This window comes from Candoia aspera, chromosome 1 (genome assembly GCF_035149785.1).
Source record: "Candoia aspera isolate rCanAsp1 chromosome 1, rCanAsp1.hap2, whole genome shotgun sequence".
Lineage (NCBI taxonomy): Eukaryota > Metazoa > Chordata > Lepidosauria > Squamata > Boidae > Candoia > Candoia aspera.
In genome coordinates, this window is record NC_086153.1 from 238,183,463 (window position 1) to 238,195,701 (window position 12,239).

At 42.7% G+C, this 12,239-nt stretch overlaps 1 long non-coding RNA gene across 1 annotated transcript; it reads right to left on the reverse strand.

Annotated features, from left to right (window-relative positions):
• Positions 1 to 2,465: 2,465 nt before the first annotated feature.
• On the reverse strand, positions 2,466 to 9,725 carry LOC134487467 (uncharacterized). Its single transcript, XR_010066856.1, has 3 exons — positions 9,302 to 9,725; positions 5,778 to 5,839; positions 2,466 to 3,415 (listed from the first exon to the last, which is right to left on the reverse strand). It is a non-coding gene; the product is annotated as an uncharacterized LOC134487467 (long non-coding RNA).
• Positions 9,726 to 12,239: the final 2,514 nt, after the last annotated feature.

Sequence of the window (12,239 nt, forward strand, 5' to 3'; positions counted from 1 at the left end):
TATTCCTATTTGGTGATGGAATTCATGCTTGGCATGTAAAACATTTCAGGTTCAACCCCAGATAAAACTAGGAGAACTCTCTGAAGCTCCAGAAGTCTGCCACCAGTCATAGAGCCACTCTTAAGCTAGATGGCCAAGGGACTGATGCCTCAGTAGGCAGTTCCCTGCATAAAGACACACTTTTTGTACCTGCCTTGAAGCTGTTGCCTTCTTATGTGAATATTAATCATACGTTCTCCTCTTTTTCCCTGAAGGAAAAGGTTCACAAAGTATACTAAATAATCAGTTATATAGTTTGATTTTATAGAGCCAGCTCTGTGGTTTGCTAACTATGGCTTTTGATTTAGCATGTCATGCAAGCCTAGTCAGTGTAGATTATTCAATAAGCCATGGTTAAATAAAGCTTGGATTCGCACGTAGTGGAAACTCAGCTCAAGAACGTGATACACTAAGACTGATGATACTCTCAAGATTGGTGAGGAACCATCCCACTCTTGTGAGATAGCATCTTTAAACACTGTACCTTCAGCTGGTCAAGGGAAATCGTTTCTGGAGAGTACAATCATTTTCAACTCAAGCAATCTGAGGCTGCTGAGCATTGCTATTCATGTAGAAGAAGTGAGCTTCAGCATGAGTGCTGCTAATTACATTCCGATCTCTGATTAAAATGCCTATTCTGAACTGATGCCCCCCAAGACCTTTCAATATGATTGCCATTATGGGCTGGCCCAGATGATGATTATGTCCCAGCTGGGAAACTCACTGAACGTCAGGCACTTTGAGCAGTTTCTTGGTTCTACAAGCAAACAGACGAAGATCTTCCTGCTTACAGCCTTGTGCACTTTGACAGAATTTTCAAAACTAGGCACATGGGCTGTATCAATAATACATTCTGTCATTGAATATTTTATTCATTTGACTTCTGCTGCTTGCTGTTCCCATTTCAAGGCTGCCTGGTTGTTTCTAATTAAAATTTTATGTCACGAGAGAAGCCTTCTCACGTCAGGGGAGATTCTGCTAGTCTTCCTCTAGACAACCAAAGCAATAGCAGGCATTTCTGGCCACTGTAAACAGCTTCTAAGGACTGGATGGAAAATGAAGAGGACAGTTGTGGCAAGGCAGGCTTTTCACAAGATCCTGAACTTTCTTACACATCAGTTAGTACTACCCACCCAGTTTTCTGCCAACAGATTTGCTGTCCCTGCTGCTGATCACTATCCTGCCTCCATAACCTCAGTTCTCGCTAGGTGCAAGATTTTGGGTGCACAGGGTATGTTAAACAATGTCACTGGTTAAACCCTCTGACTCTGACCCCCTCTCCTTGCTGAATGTCCCCAGCCAGGAAGAAACCATCTGCCAAGCACAGCACTGGTGTGACTACCAGGAGGTCTGGACAGACAGCTAGATTTAGCCATCTGCCCAAACTTGCTACCTGCAAGCCGACTGATTAGCAGGCTTCCCCAGATGCGGAATTTTGATAGAACACTAAATCTGTGAGGTTCAAGCCAAGTTAATGGTTTCAACAACTGGCAGTTATTCTCAAATCCACTGTTCAGTAGACAGAGGAATATCTGGTAAAGCAGGAGATCTTTAATCTGATTCAACTGAGAAATACTGCTGGCAATATAGAGATGGAAGGGGATAATCCCCCTCCTCCTGCTGCCCTCCTTGCTTCCCCAAAATCTCTTTTGGAGAGTCCGGAGGTCCACCAGGTACTGCTGAGGGTTCCAAACGGAGGAGGAGTCTGAAACGATTGCTTTCTCCTTGCCAAGAGAGAGCATCCTTAGCTCTTTCTGATGATAAAGAAGCTAGCAGTACTCCACACTATGGAAAACCACAAACAGCAGCCTTTCAAAAGGTTATCAATTCCTCTCCAGTTTGCTTTTTAGTTTCTAGAAATGCCTTTTTCAACTCGGAGTTATTCCAAGGAATCAGTTTATTTCAATTATAATCTTATTTTTTATGAAACTGATAAAATTAACTACTTATAAAGGGTTAATAATTAATCAGCTAGTGTCAGTCTGAATCTAAACCTTTTTCAGCAGCCCATGGCTTAGATTTAGATAAGTATTCCCACAAAAATGTTTCTGTGGTTGTAGATTATGATTTGTATTGCCATGTATTTTGTTAAGAATATAGCAGTGCCCTGCTGGATCGAACACCTGGCCCATTTAGTCCAGCAGTCTGTTCCCACAGTGGCCAACCAACTGCACAAGGAAGCCTACCAGTCTCCCAACAGATGGCCTTCAGAGACAGTCACGGTGCCATCAAGGCTAATAGTCCTAACTGTACTTTAATCTGAGTACTGTAATGAGGAGTGTCAGATGCTCAGAGCTGTTTTCTGATTGGAAAGGCATACAAGCCCAGGTAAGTAAATAAATTTAAAAATCCTTCCATTTGTGGAAAGCCCACCACAAGCCCACCACATGCTTGAGAACCACAAGCCCACCACATGCTTGAGAATAGGGAAAGGTCTTGAATTTTTACCACTTCTTGCAGTTGTTGCACCACCCTTGCTAGACTAGATGGTCCTCAGTTCTCTGGAGATGGAGCAGATTTTCAGGGGAAGAAAGGCTGCAGTGAGAATTGACAATAATCACCTCTTAGTAAGTGGAGTTCCATTCAGAGGATCTACAGATCTGATACAAGGACAAGGTGGTAATCGAAACTGTTTTCTGACCAACTGGCTTAATTAACAGATTTAAACTATCAATATTAGATAGAACAGATTGTCAATGAATGTGCAGCCATTGGGTAGTCTCTTTTCCCAGGATCATGCAGCTGTTCTCCACAGCTGCAGTGAAATCCTGGGGAAAAATATACTTGGTTTTAGGAATTCCCTTCAGATGTGGTGCAAGCATCCCTGCATACTCCCATAGCCTTTTTTTTTTTTTTGGCCATCAAACCCTTAGTGCTACTACACAATCCTGGTATTAATGTTTAATATGCTCAATATTTTTAATAGTAGAGTTTTAATTGTAATGCAGAAGAACACTGTTTTGGATAATTGCTATCAGATTATGAAATTCAAAATTATAATTTAGGAAATCAGGTCCTGGGGATCAATTTTATAACTTTTATTAAAGAAGGCAGTTTATAGAAATGTCTAAAGAATATACTGAAAGCAAACTGGTAAAATAAGTTATCAAATATTTTCCCAAGGCAACTAATAATAATGTTCATACAAGAGGAAGAAACAGGAGCAGAGATGGGTTGTATTGTACCTTCTCAATGTTGTGGATTTCAACTCCCATCTGCCCCAATCAGCACAGACAATGGCAGGGATAAGTGAATTCTAAAGCATGTGGAGGAAACTAAGTTGCCTATCCCTGAGAGGAATAAGGGCTTCAATTAACTTTCACAAAATCATAAAAATATCATGGAATATATCACAAAATTTCATGAAAAAAGGAAGCTGGAAGAAAAAGGAAAGTGAAAGTATTTAGACAAGGCAAAGTAGAAAAGAGGAAAGACAAGGACAATTTACTCCAATACGCAGAGTAAAATCTAATCAGTAGACCAACAAATTGGATTAAGACCAAAAGGAAAAGAGTAAGGCAGCAAGAGAAATCAATCTAGAACTGTATGAAATAGATGAACTCTTTTTGAGAATGGAACAATTTGATTATGAAGTACTGTACAAATACATAAAGGTTACATTACAGAGGTCAGAGGAAGTATTTAAAAAATAGGTTGTCTGAAACACAACACAAAACTTCCATAATTTAAAGAATGATCCCAACTATGAGGGATGCCATTTGAGTAATAATCATTTTGAACCGCTTCTTACTTACCACACCCAGCTAGGTGGCAGAATTTAGCCAACCTTGGCTGCTCTCAAAAAGCTATATATAATTGGACCTGGTTAATTAGAACACTTGGATGGGACACCTCCAGAAATACCAGAACTGTAGGCTTCATGAGGAAATTGAACAAGCATCTTAGAAGAAGGCAGCAGCAAGCCATTTCTGCATTGGTTGCACCCCAAAATATCTATTAAGTCACTAGGAGTCAAGTCAGGTTGAAGGAGATTTTACTTTTTATCCTGTCTGCATGTGCATGTGCACACACACACATGCAGAGTTTGCACAAGGATAGTATTCACCAATTAAACAAATACTTGGCTTCAGTGATACACTTACTTCACCATTGGTAGAATTCCACAAGTAGTAACATTTGAGAAGGAATGGGACTGTAAAAAAGGAGGTGACAATTGCTGGAATTGCTTCTTTACTAGTGATGTAAGTTAAACATCCGAAGAATGATCCATTACCAAATTTCCATCCCTCCAGCTTCACTACCACAACATAGGATTTTAACTAACTCTGGAGTGAATCTCAGCAAATAAATGGGTGTGTGAGAAAGCCAAGTTACAGAACACTGCTATTCTAGGGCAAAAGAAATAGCATCACATGTCCCCAGCAATTTAGTTCTGTAATTTTTTTTATTTCTGCACTATCAAGGGAAAGGAAGGTGATGTTTTAGCAGCTCATGGACCAAAATACTTTCCCCCTTAATTATGGCTTCCTGGAGAACATCTATGTATGCAGAGGAAAAAGTGATACTAACTTTCCCTGGAAAACAGTATCTAGGCAGTTCCTGGCAACAAACTGAGGCAGCGTAAGATTGGGATCGTTCATGCTGGGATGAAAGGCAAAATGAAAGACACCCTGGACTTCAATGGATCAGAGGTGAAAAAACAAAGGCAATTTTCACTCAACATGGCAGGGATGGGCAGAGTCTATTGTTCTAGGAATGGCCTGTTTCATCTTGAACACCCTGAATTATTTCTGATTCAGAGATTAACTTTCCCCCAAATGCTAGATCCCTTAAATGATGGAAGTGGCATGGTCTGAAGAAGGAAAACAATATTCTGGAGTCCCCCCTAACAAAATCGTTTGCATATATTTAATGCTAAGCCACTCTTTGTTTAACCATAGTTTATAGAATAAAGCATAATTAGCTGGCTTCCAAGATGATTTACAAACCATACTGGCTGTATTCATGTATCACATTAAGCAACAAACAAGCAAACCATAGTTTCACTTACTATGGTGTGTCAAACCAAGTCATTACAACTTGACTCATGTGCCATATTGAAGCATCGCCAATTTATTATATAGCACACAATTTAGGGGACTACACTTCACTCTTTTTTTGCTGCAGCATTTTAATGTAGCTACCCACTCCCCTGGAAAAAGTTATTCAAGTAAAGTTACTGCAGGATTCTATCACCATGACTGGCTACCCCATTGCTCTCAAGTGTAGCCCTTCCTCTCCAAGAAGACAGCTAAGATTAAATGCAGAACCACATGCCGGCCAGGATTGTGTTTTTTCACTAAGCTGGTCCCCTGGAGATGGGGAAAGCTGGTAAATTCCAGGCTGTGGGTGGGAGGAGGGTCTCACACATGCAAGAAAAGGGGCAGAAGGGGAAAAACCACCTTGGTTTGGTTCCTGGGATAAAGACCTCACTCTGCCAGGGCATTTTATTCCAAGCGAGGCCCCAGGATACTTTTCAGCCAACCTGTTTGGACGGTACTATATGTACTCAGGGGTGGTGTGGCAGCATCAGCCCATCTTGGCTGATCTGGATCAGAAGATTCTGGCCATTTCTAAATGACTGAGTACTCTCTCCTGGTGGAATTTCCTGCCAACTAGTTTTAAGAAGCATTACATAAGGCTCTGCTTACATTTTTATGTAAGGAACGTGTGCCGTTCTGGTGCTCTCGGCCCAAAATGCTATTTATAGTCTCCTGGGATCATGCTGGTATACTTACCGGCTCCAAAATACATTACAAACCAGAATATTTCATTCATCCTTGGTCCGGCCTCCACCTGCCTTCTCCAGAAAAATAAAAGGAAGGAAAACAAGAGCATCTTAATGAAAAAGACATTAAGAAATCGAACACCTTTCAATGCAGATTCTTTTCAGACTGAAAGCATCTTCCTGTCTGCTTCTCAGATTGCATCATTTTGTTTTTCTATTTTGCTTAAGGAGCTTACAGTTCAGTCCTGAAAGGGTTTGCTGTGTGGTTGACCCCTGTCGCCAGGGTTTTCACATCTACAACACAAAATTACTGATTACCTCAGTTCTTCATGCTGATAATTAATCTCCTAATAGGGTTAGTAGACACTACCACTATATTACTGCTATTGCCATATTGAGGTCCAGAAGAAAAGGTGCGACATAAATAAGTAAATATTGCTGCTCGGTACAGATACACGCAGGACCTTTAGAAGCATACCTCACTGAAAATTAGGACATTTTAAAACTTTTATAGGAAGTCATTTAGATTTTTTTTTCAGCAGAAGCCCATGAGATTCAGGACAGCAATGAACACCACTGAATATTAAAAGGTATTTGACATTAAAAGGTATTGTGTCTGTGTTGCCTATTATTGTTATTATTTTCGTTCCGCTGGTTTCAAATCAGTGTTCACCACCCAGAGTTGCAGTTATGAAAGTGGCAGCTATATAAATCAATATAATAAATATATCCAGGACTGACCTTGCTTAGAGTTCTAGATCAGCCAAAGCTGACTATGTGGCAAATATGAAATTAGAGGCTCCACTAATTTGAGGATTATGATCCACTATGACTCACAAATATGTGAGCAATTATGTTTTTTCATTAAAATGTACATAATCAGGTTGCAAAATATTTAAGATAGTGTAAGGTACATTTTGTACACTTGCTTTTTACAATCAGATTGTAGGACCAGACTTGATACAGGTTAGAGAGACAGAGGAAGACAGAGAGATCATCAACAATCGCCTTCCCTCATTTAGAGCTCTTCAGATACGTATTGGAATACCCATAAACAAGCGACTGTGGTGGAATTGTGGGAGTTTTTCCACATATCTGCAAGAGACCAAGTTAGGGAAAGGTGACTTAAAATCTTTCTTGTTCTGTCTCATTCAAACCTGTAACAAACCTACATGAGGTTACAATTCCATTCTTGAAACAAGCACTGTGATTGGAAAATGCCCTTCCTTTTCAGATACCACAGCTTGTGGAACCAGTGTCAGATGTAGCTGCCTTTTAACTAGAATCTTACTGTTCAGCACAAGACACCGGGCAAATATTACTTGTTTAGAATAAACTGTGTTTCAACCTGCACCCCTCTTTTAATATTTACACACTCCCTTCTTTTCTCAGTATTAACATCTTCAGCAGCGTCTTCCTGTTATCCCAGGATTGTGAATAAACAAACTGTGAAGAAATAAAGACATTTGAATAATGAATCGGTACAGTTTGTTGGATTGGGGAACTTTGGGTGACAATTATCTTGGAAACTTAGCCTGAAAATTCCAGCTTAGCCGTGGCATTAATGGGTGCTTAGGTGGTCTCTCTCTCTCTAAATTCAGTTGTCTCTCTTTAACGTGGAAGTACCATGATTTATTTGCTGAGACTGTTGTAAGGAAGGATTAAATAATAGTCATCAAATACACAAAAAGAGCTTAACAGAATAGATTAAAGTGGTAGAAACCATGGGAATCTGATAATTTTTTGGATGGTGCATATAGTGAATAAAAGCTTCCTATATCCTAAAAGAAAACTCTCACATAGGCAAGAAATACTTTCATCACCCCATATTGTTTCCAATGGACTAAATAATTAATCCATTCACAAATTTAAGGCCAACATCTCTGATTAAAATACTAGTTATAACTCGTGAATCTTCTCCCCAGCATATGTTGCCATATTTGTAGGTTATGCTATTTCCACTTAAATTCTATTGTATCTGTTGCAGCTAATGTGAAGCAAATTGGCCCATCTCAGATGCCAGCCAGACTATAGCTTTTCTGGATGTCATCCCTCAGCCACCTTTCTATCCTGACTCATCTATGTTCCCAGCAAAACTAACCAGTTCAGAATAAAGTTCTTTTCCCTTGGCTGAAGAGCAGCTGCAAAATGAGGTCTGGGGAAAGATGGACTTCTCCCAGTGTTGGATGAAACTGACTGCAGGCTTTTCCTCTTAACATTCTGGTATAAAATAGAAAATGTGTGGAAGTAAGCCATTCTCCTGTGTATGGAAAAAAGAAGTAAATGACTACAACTGCACTTCTGAGTAGACATATTTTATCCCAGATGACATAAAAAGGCAGAAAGATTAAATGCAAATGTAAAGCTACTTTTCTGCACCACTATCAATAATTTTGAAGTATCTAATAACACATTTAAAACTGCATTGCTGTTTTTCATCAAAATCTGAGGACAGACTCCAAAGTGCCTTTAATGGCACCAGGTGAAATCTGCCCCAAATGAGAGAACAAGATTTCTTCCTGGGAGGAAAGATAAATTTAGGAAGGAGAAGACTCCACAAACATCTTCCACAAAAAAAGAAAGAAAAAAGGTAATGGAGATTAATGCTCAAAAGATTAGACAGTCTCCTTACCTGGCTATGCTGAAGTGAAAGTACGGCACAATTGTTTGGAGGAGACATTAATCTGCTCACTACTGTGCACCATGACAGATCTTAAACTCAATAAAACCTCCTTTATGGAGGTTTTCAAGAATATAATGTCTGTCTGATTGGGTGGGATGCTATGTGTGTGTGGAAGGGAGGGGAGGTTCAATTCCTTAGCTATTTTATAATCTTTCTAGGCAGATTTAGATCTCATCACAACCATTTCATTGGAAGAACGTAAGCCATTCCAACTAATTATCTACTGTTTCTAAAGTTCCTCAAAAAAAAATAACCTGCTTAAAATGATAACAAATGCATTTCATTCTGAGTCTTTCACATACACTCAGTGGGAAAAAGCACATGGAGTGCCAAGTCTGCTTCCTTGCAGTAGCCGTGGCTGTGCAAGCTGGCTAAAGATGGACATTCAACTCTTAAGAGAATCCTTTCTCTTTAAGGCATTCTGGCTGGAAGGGCAGTCATCAGGCTCCAAGGCGTAGCTGCTTCTTGAGGGCAGGGGGGTTATAGAAGGAGACACGGCGATGTCCGAGAAGCAGGTTAGCCGCTGTCACACGCACAGTGGGGACATTAGCAGCACAATGTGCGTTAGTCAGTGGCTCACCTGCTTCTGGAGAGTTAACCCAAGACAGACAGGCTTCCATTTCTAGGATGCCAATGACAGGCAATCACCCCACCCCACCCTCTAAATGAGTTCCTGAAATAAAGAAACAGATCAGCAGGATCATTGTCCTTATTAACTGTTTGTCTGCATTACTTCAGAAATTTAGACCAGATTCTAAATAAACTCAAGGTGGCTTCCTTTTCAGACTCCTTGTCCTTTCCAACTGGCGTAACACAATTGCAAACAACGGAACTTTCTGCCACAGCCTTACTTTCAGCCATTTCCCTGCAGATCTGTAATTCCCATCATTCCCCAGACAGTATAGCCGCTGGAGTTGAGTTGGGAAGCATGGAATACGTACTCTAACACAACAGGAGGGCAGAGGAGCGCTTTATTCTCATCCTCAGCTCTGTAAAATATGAACCCTCTCTTTAAATAAATATTTAGGGGACCTTCCTCCCCACCATCACTTGTCCCCAAGACAAAATCGCTTGGGAAAATACTTAGGAGAATACTGTATCTAACGACTCCAAGTGTTTCATGAAGCAAGAGATGCTTCTGGGAAAAAAAAACTGTTGCCATAAGTAAGTCCTGTCTCTCTCTGGAGAACAATCCACCCACTTGTCAGAGTAGCAACAAAATTCCCATTGATTTTAACGGAATGAATGGCATCTTTGGTCCTGCGCAGATTTCATTTGAGTATACAGTATACACTCCACAGCATTTGTCCTACATTACAAGCCAACTCGTATTATCACTTTAAAAACTGCCGTTCAACAAGCCGTTTTCTAACATCCTCCAGCTTCTATTTTTTTCTTCTACACGGTCTTTAGTTCAGAGGGTGTCAAGGCAGACCGGATAACTCTTCCAGCGATAAGAATGCAATTGCTTGTTCCTTGTCAAAGCATCACCCACAATTTGCAATTTCAACACGCGACGGGGAACGCGCTAAAAGCAAACCAACACACCGAAAGCGGAAGAGGCGCTCAGCGCTCTTTACCTGCAGGGTAAAGGTCTGTCAGTGACCTCGTTCGAACCCACCGGCTCTCGGTCCTCGGCGAATGTTTGCGCTTCTCTGGAGAAACGACTCGAGCGAAGTTCCGAACGCGCGCGGCGGCGCTTGTTTGCTGTCTGCACGCGGCTCCCTTTGCCAAGATATCCCGCTTCAGAAAGAACGGACTTTCCTCCAATTGCGCCCAGCCGCGCCCCCATTCACCAGTCGAGACGCGGCCGGGGTCCCAGTGCTCGCTCCCGGTGGAGTTCTCCAAAGTACCTGAACTTTGAAAGCGCGTGCCAGGCGCTGAGTGGTACAGCTTCGCGCTCTCCTTCGACCGCGCCAGCTTCCGGGACTCCAGCCTGCAGGGACTGTTTTCCATTTTCAGCAGCAGAGGAAGAGGGGGGCGGCAACGTCTTTTTCTCTCTACGCTCCCTAACCCGGCCCAGAGCAGCCCATGCCGCGACCACTGCAGCCGTGCAACCTGCTTTCCCTTTTGCTCCCCTACCCCGCCCTAACTGCATGCAAATCAAGGCCTGTGACGTGACGCTACAATTCTCCAATGGGAGCTGCGCCCGGCTACCCGGCAGCCGCGCCCTCCGCGGTGCTGGCCAATCTGCGGGATCTTCTCCGTGCCGAGGGCCAGGCAGCTCCCTCCTTTCCTTCCCCGTGAGTTACAGTGCGGGGTGCGGCGCGTTCGTTTTTGCACGTCCTTACTTTAGGGAGGAACCAACTGTACTTGCCCAAGCTTCAGTGCCGCGCTTCCACCTCCCTTTCCCGCAATGGTTGCCGCCTTCTCCATTGGGGACAAGCTTTCACGCCAGGGTGAGTCTCAGGACTCTGTACATTGCTTTTGCTACGCGTGCTTCGGCTCGCCGCCTCCTCTCCCCTTTGGGGGGGGGGATGCTAAATGGTACAGCCCGGCTTGGGCTTTGCCATGAGGACAGTGTCAGTGTGCACGTAGCAAGCGCAGAAGCAGCAGAAGGACGGGTCCCAAGCGACGCGCGGTGCTGACGGGGCGGGCGCGCGCGCGCCCCTAGATGTTCCCCGGACGGCCGCCGAAGCAGCTGCTGTTTGCAGCTGGCGCGCGCTGTCCTCAAAGGCTCTTTGAGGTCCGGCGCCGAACCTTCCCTGGCCCCGTTCTAAGGAAGGGGAAGAAGTAAAAGGAATCCCGCCCCGCTCTTTTACCTCATTTGCTTTTTTAAGGATGCGCGTGCGCGCGTGTGTGCGTGCGAAAAGCTCAAGGGACCTGGTTATCTTTAGTACTAGAACAGGACATTCAAGACGCTGCAAATCTTGCATGCTGCCTGGGATGGTGCACTTCATAGGCACTCCACCTGAGCCTCCTACTTCACACGTTGGTGTACCTTGTAGTTCCAAACAAATTCTTAGCTTTCATTTATAAACAAATAGCACTATCATCAGAAAGATGCATTTAAGAACGCTAAAGAAAAGTGGTCCACAAAGCAAATCCTTCTGGAATTATTTTACTTCCATTCCTTACAGGGAATTCCAAATGGGATGGACACTGAATATAGTATGGAATGTCTGTTTGCCAGTTACAGCATAAATTTGGTGAGAGAAACGTTAGAATGGAGGTTTCATCTACCAAACTATACTTCATTTATTACATTCCAGGGTTTATCCTGTGGCACAGTAGAAGAGCACTGCACATTTGCATGTCTGTGCAAATTAAGTTAAACATACTTGTACAGATTTATATAACTTCTGTACTGATCGTCTCATATGGGGTTCACCACATTGAATCAACTATCCTCACACACTGACAAAAATGACAGCTGACAAGGTGCTCTAGCAGTCCTTCAAATAATCTGTATGATTTGCCGCTTTATGATGTGGTTTTCAGAATGGGAACACTGCACGAGGATTGTATTGCTTGCCCATGCACAAATAATAAATTTAAATAAATAAATAAATAAATGTAAATTCCTTAGGAGGAATGGGGCGAATGTCTCCAGCACTTCTGCTTTGGCCCTACCAAAGAACAGCCTGCCACATTTGTTGCCTCCAGCCCACTTGGATGCTGCCTTCCAACGGGCTGAATGCACAGCAGGAACCTTCGGGGCCCAAAGCCCAATTATGCTGAAGGGATTAAGATACACATATACAAACACAGAGGGACATGGTTGCAGATGATGGCAGCCCTGACTGACCGGCCAGTAACCACATGGGCTTCTCTTCCTGTTTGGCTGAG